At 39.3% G+C, this 16,665-nt stretch overlaps 1 protein-coding gene and 1 pseudogene across 1 annotated transcript in view; both read left to right on the forward strand.

Moving 5' to 3' along the window:
• Window positions 1–16,665, forward strand: part of LOC126014220 (ankyrin repeat domain-containing protein 26-like) — a 263,129-nt gene that overhangs the window by 144,204 nt on the left and 102,260 nt on the right. The gene's annotated exons all lie outside the window — the stretch shown is intronic.
• Window positions 5,434–6,493, forward strand: LOC126014223 (alpha-adducin-like; annotated as a pseudogene).

A 16,665-nucleotide genomic window follows, 5' to 3' on the forward strand; every position in this document is an offset into this window, starting at 1 on the left:
ACACAAACTCAAATATCTTGGAGTCAAAGATGTAAAAGACCGAATCGAGTGATGGCTAACCTTTTTGAGCCCGAGTGCCCAAACTGCCACACAAAACCAAAGAATTTCTTCAAAAGTGCCAGCACGTCAACTAAACCTTAATAAATATATTTTCGTATCTAAAAACTATGTGGCACTGCTGCATATTTTAATTGCAGATCTTCCCGCTTTGCTAGCTGCAAGGCCTTTGCATGCCAGCTGCAAGGCCCTTGTGTGTCACTGCTGGCACACAAGCCATAGGTTTGCCATCATGGTCCTATACAGAGAAAACTATAAAACCCTGCTCCAAGAAATAAGGAGGAAAAACGGAAATGGAAACACATACCCTGCTCATGGATTGGCAGGATTAATAACAATAAATGGCGATACTCCCCGCAAAGCATTATACAGACTTAATACAATCCCTCTAATGATACCCATGGCATTCCTCAAGTAATCTTCAAGTCTTCAAGGCAATTTTTAAGAAGATGAAACAGTTTTGAAATTCATTTAAAACAATAAACACACTCAAATAACTAAAGCAATCCTTGGGAAAAGGAATATGGGAGGCATTACTGTAAACTGTATTACAAAGCAACAGTTATCAAAACAGCATGGTTTTGGAATAAAGACAGACCCTCAGATCAGTAGAATAGGTTGAGTATTCAGAAAATGCTCCCTAGACATACAATAACCTAATTTTTGATAAAGGAGGAAGAAATCCTAAATGAAGCAAGGAAAGCCTCTTCAACAAGTGATGTTGGCACAACTGGCTAGCCACTTGCAAAATAAGTGAACTTAGACCCCAGCTTACATCATGTATGAAGGTAAAATTTAAATGTATTAAAGACCTTCATATCAGACCTGATACTATAAGGTATATAGAACAACACGTAGGTAAAACTCTTCATGACATTGAGACTAAAGGCATCTTCAAGGAGGAAACTGCATTCCAAACAAGTGAAAGCAGAGATTAACAGATGGGAATATATTAAGCTGAGAAGCTTCTTATCTCAAAGGAAACAGTGCCCAGAATACAAGAGCCACCCACTGAATGGGAGAAACTATTCACCCAATATCCATCAGAAAAGGGGATAATATCCAAAATATACAAGTCACTGACAGAACTTTACAAGAAAAAAGAAAAACATCTAATCCCATCAAAAAATGGGGAGAAATAATGGACAATTTGACAAAAAAAGAAACAAATGGCCAAAGTCAAAAATGCTCCACATCACTAATCATCAGAGAGATGCAAATCAAAACAACTATGAGATACCATCTTACACCACATAGTTTGGGACACATCACAAAGAATGAGAACAAGCAGTGCTGGTGGGTTGTGAAGAGAAAGGAACTCTTATCCACTGCTGGTGGGAATGCCATCTTTATGGAAAACCAACCTTTATGGAAAGTGATGTGGAGATTCCTCCAAAAACAAAATTGAACTCTCATATGATCCAGCTATACCACTCCTAGGGATACACCCTAGGAATACAAATATAAAATAAAAAACCTCTTCCTTATACCTATATTCATTGCGGCATTATTAACAATAGCCAGAATCTGGAAACAACCAAGATGCCCTTCAACAGATGAATGGCCAAAGAAACTGTGGTAAATATATACAGTAGAATATTATGCAGCCATCAAGAGAGATGAAGTCATGAAATTTTCTATATATTGATGTACATGGAATCTATTATGCTGAGTGAAATAAGTCAAAGGGAGAGAGATAGATGCAGAATAGTCTCACTCACCTATGGGTTTTAAGAAAAGTGAAAAACATTCTTGCAATAATTTTCATAGACAAAATAGAAGAGGGCTGGATAGTCCAGCTCACCTCATGAAGCTCACCACAAAGAGTGATGAGTGTAGTTAGAGAAATAACTACATTGACAACTATCCTAACAGTAAGAATGAATGAGGAAAGTACAAAGCCTTTCTAGAGTACAGGCAGGGGTGTAGTGAGGAGGAGGGAGATTTGGGACATTGGTGATGGGAATGTTGCATTTTCGTGAAGGGGGGTGTTTTGTACATGATTGAAACCCAAATACAATTATGTTTGTAATCAAGGTATTTAAATAAAGATTTAATTTTAAAAAACCATGGTACATATACACAATGGAATATTATGCAACCATCAGGAGAGATGAAGTCATTTAATTTTCCTTTACATGGATGTAAATGGAATCTATTATGCTGAGTGAAATAAGTCAGAGGGAGAGACATCGACACAGAATAGTCTCACTCCTTTATGTTTTATTTAATGAAAGTCATTATTGTAATAAGGCCTAGAGACAATAGAAATGAGAGCTGATAGGACCAGCTCACAATATAAAGCTCACCACAGAGTGGTGAGCGCAATTAGATAAATAACTACACTGACAACTATGGTGACAATGTCAATGTCTGAGTAAAGTATATTGCCTGTCTTGAAAACAAGCAAGGAGTGGATGGAAATTGGGGGCATTAGTATTGGGTATGCTAAAGTGGTGAAGGCTGTGAGTTTTTTAATGATTGAAACCTGACTACAATCATGCTTTTAATTATGGTACTTAATTGCATGTGGTCAATGCTGGACAGACCCAGGCTCTATCCCCAGTATACCATATGGTCCCCCAACCCTGCCAGGAGCTATTCCTGAGTGCAGAGCAAGGAGTGACCTCGAATGCCACCAGGTGTGACCTAAAGTCAATCAAAAATCAAAACAAAATAAAAACAAATGTCAAATGATGGTACAAGAAGGTAGGGTTCTTGCCTTGTATGCATCTGGTTCAGGCTTGATTCTTTAGTACCCATATGGTTCCTCTTTCCCTACTCCTAGTGATCGCTAAAAACCCTGAGCACAGCTGGGTGTGGTCTCAAAATGTCGACAAAAAGGAAAGAAAAATAATAAAAAATATGGTCTTCATCTAAATGCATTACTGCTAGTAGTATAATCAATACGAAACATTCTTATTCATGAAACTTTTAATATTTTACAAATATTCTTATATACTCCTACTACCAAGAAAAATTAAAATTCTTTTTCTGTATGACTGAACTTTAGAGATTTCGACTTACTGAACTTGTACTTAGCAGATCATTTTGAAGCTGTTCAATTTTGTGTGCTTGTTTTTGGACTGTCAGGTTTAACTTGCCATTTTCGATTTCTAGCCTAAAAAAATTTTTTTTAATTTATTATTTTTACACAAATTCTAAAAATACTTAATATCCAACCAACATCTGAGGGCATAATTATGTAAATTCTTATTTTTATTTATGGATCACACCCACTAGCACTCAGAGGTTACTGCTGGTTCTGCGCTCAGAAATCGCTACAGGCATGCTGGGGGTCTGAGGGCATATGGGATGCAAGGGATCGAACCTGGATCCGTCCTGTGTCCGCCGTGAGCAAGGCCAATGGTTTATCACTGTGCTATTACTCCGGCTCTATAAATTCTTTACATTTAATGCCCTTCAACAGATGAATGACTAAAGAAACTGTGGTACATATACAGAATGAAATATTATGCAAACGTCAGGAGAGATGAAGGCATGAAATTTACCTATACATGGATGTACATGGAGTCTATTATTCTGATTGAAATAACTCAGAGGCAGAGAGATAGACACAAAATAGTCTCACTCATCTACAGGTTTAAAAAAAATTAATGACATTATTGCAATAAGGCCAGAGACATTAGAGTTTAAGGGCCAGAAGGACCGGGTCACAATATGAAGCTCACTACAAAGAGTGGTGAATGCTGTTAGGAAAATAAATACACTAACAGATAGAATGATAATGTTAATAAGTGAGAGAAGTAGAACACCTGTCTCAAATACAGGCAGGAGTGGGGGAAGTGGCAGGGGACTATTGGTGGTGGGAAGGTTGTACTGATGAAGGGTGGTGTTCTTTTATGACTGAAACCCAACTATAATCATGCTTTTAATTATGGTACTTAAATAAAAATTTTATTTTTAAAAAAGGTAGGTAGCTGGAGCCAGAAAGATAGAACAGCCTGGAGTGCAATTGACTTGCATGCTGCCATCCCTGGTTCAATGGCACCCCTAGAAGTGATCCCTCAGGTAGAGCCAGGAGAAAGCCATAAGCAATGCTGAGTCTAAGCCCTGAGTCTAAGCCCTAAGCCTAAAATAAATAAATAAATAAATAATAAGTTAATTGTGCTATTTTCAAAATTTTTATGGATCATTTGCAAAATTAAGAAGGAACGTACAGAAAGTATCCACTTAAGTAGCTCAGAATTTCCATTTTTAACCAGTTAAGCAGTGCTATGTCAAATATCTCATAATCAACAAAATTCTCATACGACATTGCTTGTCCACCTTATAAATACTGGTTATTGTATGTGCTACTTGTAGCTGTACTTTTGCATGTGGTCTTGAGTCTTCTCTATACATCTTACAGCCGCTGTATGTTGATCCTGGACTTTTTGCAACTAAAATAAAAAGAAAAAAGACATTTACTAATATAATCTAGGACTAATCTACCATTACCTGTTTTTGGAACTAAAACTTTCTTTCATTTACATTTTGTTTCCGAGTACTCTCATGTATTCACAGTCAAGTTCATCTGAGACAGACACAGACCTGCCACCCACAAAGCCTGGACTACTACTCTTTGTTTGTTGGTTTTTGAGCAACAACCAGCAGTGCTTAGGGATTACTCCTGGCTCTGCACTCATCAATTACTCCTGGCAGTGCTCAGGAAAACATATGGGATGTGGATCGAGACTAGGCCTGCCATGAGCAAGGCAAGTGTCTGACAGACTGCACTAGTGCTATATGGCCCAAGCCTGGACTTCATCTTACCTGGAACTTTACATTTGCTGACTGCTCTTTTAGCACTAACACAGAACATGATTCATTGCTATTGAATGATGCTCTAGCAAATAAGTACAAAGATTTATAAGTTGGTCAACACAGGGAAAGAGAAGAAATTACCTCACGGTAATTGTATACATTTGTATTCCTGCTTAACATATCCATTCTAATTTTAACACTTAACTATGTGAGTGAATATCTGCTTGTATGAATTTAGTATTTATCCATGTGCAGATCTATTCTGGGGATTCTAAAAGTTAGCATGCTATTTTGGGTAACAACTAGATAGATCATGGTTGGTCAGAGAGGCATGTCTAGACAATAGAAAGATATTGGTGAGGGTGAAGGGAGCGGCAGCTAGAGACACAGTTTGGTAAGGTGCTTGTCTGGCACACAGTGAAACCGGGTTTTGTCTTTCAAGCCCTTCCAGCTGTGATCTCTGATTGTAGAGCCAGGAGGAAGTCCTGTGCACTGCCACATGTGGGACTCCAAAACGAACAAAAATAAAATGAGACAAAATTAAAATATCTATGGGTCTGAACCTCCCTGATCATTTTTGTTTTCTATCTCAGCTTCTTCAATTGAAAAATGGCAATAATAATAGGAGGAAGAGAATCAGAAGAGAATCTGGACGAACTCGAGGCCCAAGAAGATGGTGAGAAGGTACCTCCTGAGGACCTGGCTGGCCCCACACTCCTCCCACCACCCCTGTCAAGTCGGAGGAAGCAGGAGGTGGATGTGCTAAAGAGTACCTGTTGGCATAACCAGCCCCAGGAGCCAGTTTCTACAGGTGACAGTGATGCCACCACCTTGAAGCTGACTCTCCACAACCTGTCCCTGGACGAGCCTTCAGAAGCGCTGGACTCCCAGATGCTGGATAGGGAGGCTCCTCATGGCCCTCGCAGCTCCCCTGGATCCCCTGAGGTGACCAGCCCCAACCCGCCCTAATAGCCGATGAGGCTGCCTTCCCAGCTGTGGAGGAAGGGGTCACTGCAGATCCTGGCAGTGATGGGTCTCCAGGCAAGTCCCCATCCGAAAAAGAAGAAGTTCCCCACCCCCTCCTTCCTGAAGAAGATCAAGAAGAGGGGAGACTCCTGAAGGCCCATCAGCAGCCTCAGCTAGTCCCTGTGTGTCCTGTGTGTGTCTTGTGTCACGGAATGCACCCCGTCCCTGTAGTGAGATCCTCTCTAGATGGGTGCTGAGCTTATGTGTAGTCAAGACTAGGGCCCCACCCCACAGCACCAGCAACTCCTACTTATGTGCACCCAGAGCTGCCCCCATATTCTGAAACCTAGCTTGGCCCCTACCCCTTCCTGTGCTGCACTGACACAACTCTGTTGGGGTCCTTTCACCGTGAGGTCTCAGGCTGACCTGGGGCATCCTATGGGCTTTGGGCCGTGGGTAGCCTGCAGAGCCAGGCAGGAGCTGTAGGACAAAACCATCCTGTGGCCCAACATGGCCTCGCTCAGCTCTTGACCTGTACCCCACAAATCCCCACTTCCTCAAAGGCCTCTGGATTCCCTGCATGGAGGGACAGCAGGACGGAGCATACCTCTGAGAATTTTCTTTAGATTGCCTTGCCTGGGACCCCCCGCCGCACTTCTCTGTCCATTCCTCCTTGCAGCTGCTGCCACCAGACACGCATGGGTTGGGGTGTGTGTGTGTGGAGTGTGCCCCAGTCCTTCCAATCCCCATTCCTCTGAGCAGAACACCCGCCTCATGGGAATGGAGAGCCTGGTGCAGGGGCTGCTGCACCTCAGGGTGCTGGATAGGGCCTGAGGCTGACTTTCTATCCCCCAACCCATGCCCTCCACTTTTGTAGTCCAACTCTTTATATGGCACCAACGTTAGTATAGACAGGCACTTCGTGAGAGAGGGCAGGGCCTGCACCACCTCCACACTATGTTTTACTCACAATAAAGTTCTTTAAGCACTTTCAAAAAAAAGAAAAATGGCAATAATAATAGGAGCTGAGAAGTAAGAAAGATTGAGACAGCAAATAAAATGAAGCAGTTGGAGGAGCTTTTGATAAATAATGTCCTCAGTATTTGCATTTCGCATTATTGTGACTATATTTCATATGATAATAAAGTTTTTTGGTTTTGTTTGTTTTCTGGGCCATACCCGGTGACATTCAGCAGTTACTCCTGGCTATGTGCTCAGAAATCGCTCCCGGTTTGGGGAACCATACGAGACGCCAGGGATCGAACCAAAGTTTGTCCTGGGTTAGAGCGTTCGAGGCAAATGCTCTGCCACTGTGCTTTTGCACTGGCCCTGATATAATGTTTTTATATTTCGGTAAATAATATGTCATTGTTCAACTGAAACCAGTTTTTCCATCACATAACAGTAAGAGCACATGGGGAGCATGAGTCTACAATATATCAGCAATTCCACAAAATCTGCAATAATTCCATAAACTGAAAATACCCTTTTATATTGTAATCATTTATTTACTTTTGGTAGGAAGTATTGGATCACACTGGGCAGTCCTCAGGGATTACTCCTGGCTCTGTGCTCAGGTATCGCTCTTGGCAGTCTCAGGAGAGGACCATGCATAGTCAGAACCATCTTCCTGACCTCTATAATTTACTTATTTGCACTAATAATGACCAACAGCACCTACACTGAGTAGCATGCAGCTTACAAACCCTTCTGGGAACAGTACACAGTCACTGACATGGAAATACTGGGCCCAATGCTACATCCAATTTCCCAAATCATTGTATTCCCAAAAACTTTTTATGCTGGGCTACTACAGTGAGTTACTTATGAGTGACATGAGGTTATGTGATATGACATACTATTGACATCCTCACAAGAGCTTAACAGTTCCTAAAGTGCTATAAAACTATGTATTAGTAAATCCTAGCTCAGGCTACATAATTTAAAAGATATATAGATTATTTTATAGTGAGGGTAAAAAACATTTTTTAACATAACAACTCTTCTCTGTTGGATGAAGGGCTGTCAGTTTTATTTCTTTGAAAACGAGTTAGAATAAAAACTTTAAAAAATGATCTTGATGAGGCTGGAGCAATATTGTAACTGGCAGATCAGTTGCCATGCATGCAACTAACTTATTCAATCCCTGAATCCCTATATGATCCTCTCAGTCTACCAGGAGTGAGCCTTGATCACAAAGTCACGAGTCACCCTGACTACCATTAGGTGTGGCAAAAAAAAAAAACATACATAGAACAAATAAACTTAGAGTGGAGCAACAGCACAGTAGGTAGGGCCTTTTCCTCACACATGGCTGACCCAGGTTCAATCCCTGGCATCCCATATGGTTTCCCAAAGGTGACAAGAGTGATTTCTGAGTGCAAAGGCAGGAGCAAACCTTGAATGCCCCTGGATGGGCCCGAAAACAAAACAAAAAATTGCAAAATAAAACAAAACAAAACAAAAAATACCACCAACAAATTAATTTCTGCAAAGTAATTCTTAACTTTCTTTGGATAAGGATTAGAAAATGTATAGAACCATACATATACTCAGATAATGAGTTTACAAAATATGTGTATTAGAAAGATAATAAAATTGTGATAAATGAACAAAAACATAAAAAGCGTTCAATGAAAATCCTATGAAACCTAATACTATTTAGGTAGTTAAAGAGTAATTGACGACATGACAAATTTCATACACACAGTACTTCTCCGACTTACCTTCCTCTTTAAATCCTTCTCATCCTCTAAGTTAGTGCAGTAATGGGGTACAACCTCCAGCGAAGCCTCTGACATGGATTGATTCTTTAGGCTATCAGCCAGTTCTTGCTGAAGTTGTCTCACAACCACCTAATAACAGTTTTGTTACAATTTTATAAATCTTTGTGTTAGCAAATGATGCTGATCCTATTTAATGCTAGCATGTGTACAATAAAAAATACTAACCCAACTGTTTCTCCTGAGAAATTAAAGACACAGGTGGATCCTCCTGCCTCCCAAATATGTGACTAGACAACAGGTTTGCCCCACTCTCCATTACCCCCTGATGAATCTGCGAACTTGAAATCCTCCCAACTTCTCAGAAAGACGTGGGCATATGGTGACAGTAGTGGTCATAAAGTGCATGTGTGAACATTTTCCTTGTTTTTATTCCTATTGTCATTGTTGTGGAGGTCCCACCTGACAACAGGGGCAGAGAGCCACCAGAGTGAGGGTTCAAGCCCAGGGACTCAAAAATGCAAGAAAGACATGTGCTGTACACTTGAGCTACACCACCATCTTTTCCCTCTATATCTGAGGTTTGAATTCACTTCAGAGCTCTTCTTACTGAACCCTACATTCAAAGTCTCCCAATAAACTATCTCAGAACTTTTATTTAAAAGCAAACCAAATAAAGTATATTTGTAAAAATCAAAAGTTAGCTTATATAGAATGTTATGCCGACAGCAACGGGAAACTAGAAATCTTTAAAGCACATGAACCTAGATGTCAACAGAGATTTCCACAGTCCCATGTCTCCACACCACAGACTCTGTTGTAAACCCATTACTGCCTCTCACTGGGTGCTTTGGTCATGCTTGGGGCAGCATTCAGGCACGAGCCACTAGCCAGGACCACATAACCATCGGCTGTGGACCAAAGGAGCCAGTCTCAACAAAACTCACACAGGCATTTTCAGCTGCTTGAACTTGAAGAGGAGCTCTGCAAAGCTCAGCAAAGTCCCAAAGACAACAGGTGCCACGGGGGTAGGGGGGACCCAGTAGAGGAGGAGGAAGCATTCCAATGAACTTTAGGTATTTGTCGCCTGACCTCCAACCTCCCTCCCAGACCTCTGCTCTTTTATTACTAACATAATGGGCTGGAGCATAGTACAGCGGGTAGCATCCTTGCCCTGCACAGAGTCGACCTGGTTTTAATCTCTTGCACCAAACATGGTCCTCTGAGCCCTGCCAAAAGTGATCCCTGAGTGCAGAGCCAAGAGTAAGCCCTGAGCACAGTCAGGTATGGCCCCAAAACAAATAGCATTCTTACATGAAAATGGAGAGCACAGAGTCTAGGAAGTTGGGCACATGCCCTGCACACCGCTAACAATCTCCAGCAACACATCTGGTTCCCTCAACCCCATTAGGAGTGGTCCCTGAGTGTTGAGTCCCACTACTGGGGAAATAGAACAACAACAAAAATAAACTGTGTAAATCAATAGGCGAGCACACAGGAAGAAAAAAAAACCACATGGTGCTTAAATAAAGCAATTTGGGGCCGGGCGGTGGCGCTAGAGGTAAGGTGCCTGCCTTGCCTGCGCTAGCCTTGGATGGACCGCGGTTCGATCCCCCGGCATCCCATATGGTCCCCCAAGCCAGGAGCAACTTCTGACCGTATAGCCAGGAGTAAACCCTGAGCGTCACCAGGTGTGGCCCAAAAACAAAAAACAATAAACTAAAATAAATAAATAAATAACTAAAGCAATTTTTTAAAAAGTTGAGAAGAGCTAGCCTAGGATAAAGTTCTCTCCAAATGAGAATTGTCTGAATCATGGAGATTTAAAATGAAAATCATGAATAAATCTGAAGCCAGAGTGATAGCACAGTAGTTAAGGATCTTTTTTTTTTTTTTTTTTTTTTTTTTGGTTTTTGGGCCACACCCGTTTGACGCTCAGGGGTTACTCCTGGCTATGAGCTCAGAAATCGCCCCTGGCTTGGGGAGACCATATGGGACGCCGGGGGATCGAACCGCGGTCCATCCTACGCTAGCGCTTGTAAGGCAGACACCTTATCTCTAGCGCCACCTTCCCAGCCCCAGTAGTTAAGGATCTTGCATTGCCTCTCACTGACTATTTTGATACCTGGCATCTTAGATGTCCCTGAGCATTTCCAGGAAAAAATCCTAAGTACAAAGCCAGGAGTAACCCCTGAGCAACACTGGGTGTGATCAATAAAAAAAGCAAAGGAATATATATATACATATATATATATATTTCTGCTGCTATTTCTCATTCATATATATATGAATGAGAAATAGCAGCAGAAATATTTTATCAAATACAATTTTGCTAAAACTCATTTGTCCCAAATTATGACTTACAGAAAGGTAGTTTTCTTCAAAAAGTTGAGTGGTCTTAAGATTATATAATTTGATTGTACATAGAGCTCAATTACCATAATGTGACTTTTAAGAGCCAACTTCATTTGGATTATCCATCCAGAAAGATGCTTTTCAAACTGATAGGCAGACTTCTAATACTTTGGGAGCATAAACAAGCCAGCAGAGTATTATTTCAAAGTTTTATGCAATTAATTGTACGGTGAAGGCTAATTCCAAATGTTCCTACTAGGCAAAATATGAAGCCAGAATGAGCAGATGCTTGGGGAAGCATCTTGGGGGAAAGCATTGGAAATGCTTTTCTATCATTCTATCATTTCTATCATTCCCACTTGCCTGAAGTATGCCTTCAAATTGAGACAGCAAATATTTTTAAAGTCTGTAGAATGTGTGGGGGAGGGAGAATTGTCACAATAGGTAATGCTCATTCATGGTTTATTCATGGCTACATATTCAGGGACCACTCCGGAAGCTATTCAGGAAATGCTAGATGGTGACAGAACTCAAACCCTGGTCAGCTGTGTGTGAGGCATCACTCTACCCTCTACAATATTTCTGAACCAAGTTATATATTTTTGGGTTTTTTTTATTTGTTTCTGGGACACACCCAGTGGAGCTCTGCGGTTACTCCAGGATGTGCTCAAAACTCACTCCTGGCAGGTTTGGGGAACCATATAGGATGCCAGTGATCAAACATATATTGGCCATGAGTCAGGCAAACACCCTACCCACTGTACTACCTGCTACATCATCCCCTGTGTAAACAGATCCTGAGACCTAGGAAGGCACCAAGTTTAAAAAGACCCTAACTGCTTAATGGACAGGACCAAGAAATAGTTAGGAGGGTTGGAGCACACAGTCACCACCAGCAGGAAGCTTGGATAACCTCCAGCACAGTGAAGCACTGCCAGAAGCCCTGAGCATGACAGGATGTGGCACAAAAATTATTAAATCCCGATGAAAGAACAACATTCAAAATATATCAGTTTGGGTATATATCAGTATGTGGCTGATCGGGATCAATACTGTGACCAAGATTCAATTACTGACACCCACACATGGTTCCCTGACCCCTGGCAGGAGAGATCCCTGAGTACAAAGCTAGAAATAAACACAACTCAGCCACATGTGGCTCCAAAACAAGCAAAGTAAAATCAGGCCAGCAAAATTTTAATTTTAGCAAGTAAGTCTTAGCAAAGTATTAGTTTACCTGGCTGAAAGTATTTCTCATGGTCCTTATTTCCATGTCTCGTGTACGTAGGTTGAGCTCAAGTTGCTCTTTCACTTCAACTTCCTGATTGCATTGCTCTTCTGTTTACCTTAACTGATCTCTAATTTTTTCTAGTAACATCTCAGCATTTCGTCTTTTCTCTTCCTCTTGCTTCAAGGAAAATCTGCAGTTAAACAGACTTGTACTCAGATTCAATTTCTTAGAAAAGTGAAACATTCACTTTATATCTGGTTCTGCATTTATTGACATCTTATCCTGATAAAATGTCCATGTTTCAGAATTATTTCTTTTCTAAGTCTCATGTTTTTAATCTTTAGTCTCTTAACAAAGAATATATGCACCTTGAGAGGTGGAAATAGAAAAATATGCTGATATTTAGCTTTGTCAACAGTAGCTAATAATACTGTACATTACTGTGTGTAACAATATTGCATATTATTCCAAGTAATCCAAAGTTTTTCAGTAAAGTTATAATTGAATATTACCCTCTTATTCTCATCATTAGAACAGATCATTTACAGTCACGTGTTAGAAAGATGTCATTATTTGTAAACAAGTTTAGAAAATTCACTGGGAAAAATGTTAAAGTTTTGTTTGGGACTAGAGCAGGTAGGTTCTTGCCTTGCAAGTGGCCAATCTGAGTCCAATCCCCAGCATCCCATTTGAGCTCCTGAGCGCATTCAGCAGTAATACCTGATCACTATTTGAAAAGTCCCCCAAACATACAATAAAATTACCTGCACAAAATATAAAAGGTAGCCCTAAAATTGATTTACAGAGTCTAAGGACCTACAAGTTTCTTTTATACAACCTTCAGGGTGATATGATAAAAGACTAGATTAGGAACTCTAGTACCTCCTACTGTTCTGAGTTTCTCTGTACTTTATATTTTATATTTATTTATTTTAATTTCCTTTGGACTCGGACAGAATCCATATTAAGCAAATGATAAAAAATAAACATTTATTTCTAACACAGACCTTTGAATTAATATATGTATAAGGGAGATGTTTCAGAAACTAATCAGTAGTGACTTTCCACTTTACTTTAAATTCTATGCATCTGTTAAACGGAAAAACATAATTTTTTAATAAAATTGTATTACTAATAAAAGTCATCTTATATTCTTGTTGATAATACTGTAAACTAACATAAACTTAACGTATTGGAGAATTATTTGAAAACATGAGTCAAAAGTTTTTAGAGTTCTTACACATCAATCGTGTACTGAAGAATGCAATAAAAACCATCAGTAATAACAAAAACAAATTTACATAAGATATTTTCTTCCAATTTTATTAGATTATAAGAGATTAATAACTGAAATTTAATAAATAAATATAAGGTTCCAAAAAGAGACTTACAATTCAACTATTAAAATGAAAAATATTTTACTCCTAATATAAGTAGGCACTGTTAAGAACTTGCTATATTATTTATAAGGACTTCTTATTTTATAACACTATACCAGCTTTCTTCCCTATCAATTCCTAAAAAAAAAAGATTAACAAGTATTTTGGGGGGCTGGATCGATAGCACAGTGCATAGGGCTTTTGCCTTGCACATGGTTGGCTGGCTGTCCTGGGTTTTTATCCCTGGCATTCCTTGTGGTCCCCCAAGCATCACCAGGAATGACTCTCGTGCATAGAGTTAAGAGTAATGTTTGAGCACCAGAGGAAGTAGCCTTAAAAAAAATAAAAAAAATAACAACTATTTCTTTAAAACCAGGATGTAGTCCAGAGAGAAACAATCAGACATAAGGCTTTGGTCATGTATACAGACAATCCTGGTTTGACCCCTGGCACCACAGATGGCCTCAATCTCCTGAATACCACTGAAAGGTCACTCTTGAGCATGGCCAGGTGTGGCCCAAAGCCCCTCCCTCAAAATAAGAAAATTGTTCAAAACCAAGATGTTCAATACCTGAGACTGCAGAGTTCTTGATCCAATTCCACATTTTGATATTCTACTTGTGATTTTGTTCCTTTTACTTCTGATAGCTCCTTTTGGAGTCCACTAATCTTATATATCATTTTTTATTTTTTCCTGTAAGTAGGTCACATTGATTTTTAAGTACTATGAACCTTTCATATGTAAGAACTGCATCCTGATTTTCAGTAATATACTACAAGTATTTATCATGTTCTTCAATTTGTTCTAGAATTAACCAAGTACATAATAGTGATGACAGTTAGTTGAAGATGCAATTCACTTCTCTTCACAGAAAGTATTAGGAATAGATCAGCTTGGATATACTCTTGTAGAATGATAGTGAATAAAAGCAGTCATTTTGTTTTTCCATACCCAGGTGGGCAACTGGAATGTCTATATTTCTGGTATATCTACTTTAGCTGTCTTAAAGTTGTTTGATACACTCATGCAAGAAGGAATATAAAAAAATCTAAGAGACAATGTAAAGTTTTCAATAACTGAAACTGAGATAGAAAAACAAAGAAAACTAGAGTATTGCCCTGCCCAAGTACATACATATGTATTTGTATAGAATAGCTGATGAATACATGCTTATGCTGTCTTTAATAAGAAAATATAGTTCTGTATGATTAACAATCCCTTACACCTTCCCCTCTAAAAGAAAAGAAGCAGATGTGAAAATTGCACTTTGATTCTCAATTTTTAGCATAGGAATTTTTGGTATAAGAAGCTCAATTTTCAGTTTGCCCACATTTCCTATACCTCTCCCGAAGGAATCATGTCATTTTATCCCCTTTCACTATATCAACACCTGTTCTATTTTACACCTCTTGCAGCCTGTACACTCTTTTCTTTAAACTTTTTCCTCTTCTCTCAGATGGTCTTAGAGTTTCCCAACAAAACAGTTTGGGGTCCTTTCAATTTATTTTATTACTAATATCTGGTAAGAAACACTAATTAGCTTTTCTTTTGCCTTTTTCATACTATGTATTTTTTTCTCTTTAATTTGCAGTTGCCGATAAGTTGTCAACATACTTCTGTGGTAGGCTCTCAGAAATACGCTGTTAAAATTATTACCAATAATAAGCTGTATGAAGATTTCTTAATCTCTTTCAAAAGTAATATCTGAATTTCCAACTCTAAATATAATAGACTTAAAGTAACAGATACTGGGGCTGGAGCGATAAAAAATGGTAGGGCATTTGCCTTATACTTGGCCAACCTGAACAGACATGGGTTTGATCCCTAGAATCCCATGAGGTTCTCTGAATCTGCCAGGAGCAATTTCAGAGCACATAACAAAAAGTAAATCCTCCAGCTAGACCACTCCTAGAAATGTACCCTAGGAACACAAAAATATAACACAAAAATTCTTTCCTTACACCTATATTTATTGCAGCACTATTTACCATTGCAAGACTCTGGAAACAACCAAGATGCTCGCAACAGATGAATGGCTAAAGAAACTGTGGTACATATACACAATGGAATGGTATGCAGCCATGAGGAGAGATGAAGTCATGTATTTTTCCTATACATGGATGTACATGGAATCTATCATGCTGAGTGATAGAAGTCAGAGAGAGAGAAAGGTGCAGAATGGTCTATGGGTTTTAAGAAAAATGAAAGACATTATAGCAATAATTTTCAGAGACAAAAGAGATGAGACTGGAAGTTCCAGTTCACCTCATGAAACTCACCACAAAGAGTGATGAGTTTAGTTAGAGAAATAACTACATTGAAAACTATCCTAACAATGAGAATGTATGAGGGAAATAAAAAGCCTGTCTAACTCTCCCCTTCATTTCTTGACATTTGCTGTTATCTTATTGTTACACTTCCCTGGGGAAGTTCCCAGAGGTTATTCGTGGACCAGTACTCAAGAATCATTCCTAACAGTGTTTGGGGGACCCTATGGGATGTTGGCAATCAAACTTGGGTTGGTCGTGTGCAAGAGAAGTGTCCTACCATCTATGTTATCTCTCTGGCCCCATCTTATCATTTTAGAAAATGTTTTACTCTTCATTAGGCAATAATGATACTGTGACCACCTTGCTGTGTATTTCTGTAGCATCTTTCACAGTTACAAAGTATTTTCAGATTCGTTTCCATATTTGCTCATGACCCATACTTGAGAGGCAGTATTCGTACCATTTCTATTAACAAGGTCACTAATACTCAAATAGGTTAAACAAATATTTTCCAAGATTCCATAACTAGTAAATAGCAAAGTCTGGATGTTAATGTATCTTTTGATATCAAATATGGTATGTGTTTATAGTATTATGCAGTAGCTGCCTATATCTAACAGATCAGTATCCTCTTACTCTTTTCAGAGTTGTTAGTTTAGTTCATTATTGCTTCTTACTTGCAGTATTACAAGACTGGCTATTGTAAAGCTACTCAATGCACCCAATTTTTTCCTTGTTTTACCGTGGTTCTGAGTGGGGATCAAACCCAGGGAGGGCCTCATGATTACAAATAGCATATTCTACTATCACCTAGAATCTCAGTTCCAGTGATATTAAAATTATTTTTTTAATATACAAAATTATTTCTAATGATCAAATAATCCCTAAACCACACTATTATTAAAATTCTATATGC

Source organism: Suncus etruscus, chromosome 7 (assembly GCF_024139225.1).
Source record: "Suncus etruscus isolate mSunEtr1 chromosome 7, mSunEtr1.pri.cur, whole genome shotgun sequence".
Lineage (NCBI taxonomy): Eukaryota > Metazoa > Chordata > Mammalia > Eulipotyphla > Soricidae > Suncus > Suncus etruscus.